Genomic DNA, 2,500 nt, shown 5'->3' with positions numbered 1-2,500 from the left:
ATGGAGAAACTATTAAAAAGTTCAGAGATATCCTTCAAAAAGGTCTAGTTGTTTTCATTTCAAATGGAAAAATAAAGGAAATAAGCCCAAAATTCAAGAACTACATGAATCACTTGAATAGATACTAATAAGAGACATATTTATCGAAGAAACACCAACTAATTTCCCATCAGAGAACATATTAAACAACTTTGTTCCAATTGAAGAAGTATTTATCAAAGAACTTACATGAATCACTTAGAATCGATACTAATAAGGGACATATTTATCAAAGAAGCACCAACTAATTTCCCATCGGAGAACATATTAAACAACTTTGTTCCAATCAAAGAAGCATTTTTCATAAAAGATACAAGAATTATTAGCAAGTACTTATAATTTTAGATGTTATTCTTCAAATACTAAAAGAACCATAAACTTATTATAAAATTACATACAAATGATCTTACAATAGCAACTAATGTGAAGCTATTGATCAACTATATTATGAAATATAACAAACCAGACAAGAGGAGGGGAATCACTATAATTAACAAAATGTATACATATGATACTTACTTAACAACCTAGACAAAATGTGGAAAATCACTATAATAGATAAAATGTATACACATGATACTTACTTATCATAGCTTAAGAAAAAAAATTAAAATCGATATTTTTTCTTTTTACTATATAGTGGCATGGCTCTATGTGTACTTTATTTGGGAACATGGCTACGAAAAAAGGATTAATTCTTTACGAAACGATCGGATATAAGCCCATAATAGCATTATCGGATTTCATGATCTCTAAATATGAAGGTAATATATTTCATTACAAAAATCATTCAGAACAAGCTCTCAAGACAAAAATATCTCCATCAAGGCTGTTTAGAAATGCAATAGAAATTTAACTTAGCGATATAATGTAGATATCACGATATTTGAAAGAGGTATAATCTTAAAAAAAACTACTCTATAATTCAACCTAATTACAATTTACCAATATACAGATATGGTATTGCACCTTTAAGGCAAAGAAATTTACCATATATAATAGGCTTGAGCTGGGGCTTTACGCTTGCAAAGGTTGCAACAAGAAGATGAATATAAATGTTAATAATGAGTGTCCAAATGATAAATATCATGAAATCTCTGATGACTTAGGACCAAGATTAAGTAATATCCTTTCTTTATGGAATAAACATAACAACATCAAATTCTAACACATACCTAAGGCAAATAAACAATGAAAAAAATACAGATATTTTAGTTAAGATCCTCATGAAAAATAATACGGATAGTGTAAAGGTAACACATTTGACGCAGTAGAAACTCTTATTGTATGCACAATACAAGAATTTATTGTAAAGAAAAAAGAGGTCAATCATAACTTAACTTAAGTCATAAATTAAAAATACATTAAAAATACAGAAAAATTATCATACATGTGTAATTAACATTTGTTCTTATTGAAATAGAAAAATAATCAAATTTTGTATTTTTATAAGTTTGCATTGAACAACAGAAAGACAATCAAATTAATTGTGAAGTTATATGAGAAGATAAAAAATGAATGAGCTCACACAAAGATAATAGCACGAGAAATACAAGTCCAGCCTGATGTTACAATCGATATAGATGATGAAGACGCTATTTCATAATTACCCTAGAAAAATATAAAAGTGAAGAATGATTGATCTCAGCTCAATTAAAAATAAAACTGAAAGAATAAAAGACAATATTTTTTGAATATTTTATAGAATAGCTTAAATTTTTAAGTAAAATTAAGAATATTTGGAAGATATTTTCATGAATTTTTAAATATTTCTATGTACTTATTATGTGGATGTTTTTATCATATAAAATTATATTAGAGTTAGCATTAATATTTAGTACATGGTTTTTAATGAAGTCTTTTAATAATTAGAAATAAAATCCATATTCTCTTTTGTACCATTTTAGCCACTTCTAATCAATCGTCTAGGTTTATTAGCTTTAATTATTCCTCTTGTTTTAATAATTCTATTTGTTTCAAGTGTTTTTCACTTTTGCAACACTATACCTCCTTAGTAAAACTTCATTTCACGTCGATACAAATATCATGAATATTCAAATTGGCTTCACATTGGTGTCGTGTCAATTCAATTATCTACATGAAACTTTAAATTATGTATAACCCATTCAAACAAACATTAAAAAATAAATAATCATAATATTAAAGTTCAAAGACATAAGTGAGCAAAAACTATCAAATTAAAATCGAGGAACAAATTTTAATAAGAAAATAAACTAAAAATAAACAATTATGATATTTAACCATGTGCATTGCACATGCATAAAAACTAGTTATTTCAAATGTCCCAGTTGCGAGATGACCAAAAACAAAATACTATCAGTCGCCTCTTTCGACACTTGTTCAAGTTATATAATTGCTAAATAAAAATAAAAATAAAATAGTTTCTAGTACAAAAGAGCTAAAAAAAGAAAAATATTTTTTTGGGGGGTGGGGGGCCTAA

This window comes from Asparagus officinalis, chromosome 4, assembly GCF_001876935.1.
Source record: "Asparagus officinalis chromosome 4, Aspof.V1, whole genome shotgun sequence".
In the NCBI taxonomy this organism is placed as follows: domain Eukaryota; kingdom Viridiplantae; phylum Streptophyta; class Magnoliopsida; order Asparagales; family Asparagaceae; genus Asparagus; species Asparagus officinalis.
Note: the sequence above shows the minus strand (reverse complement) of the source record.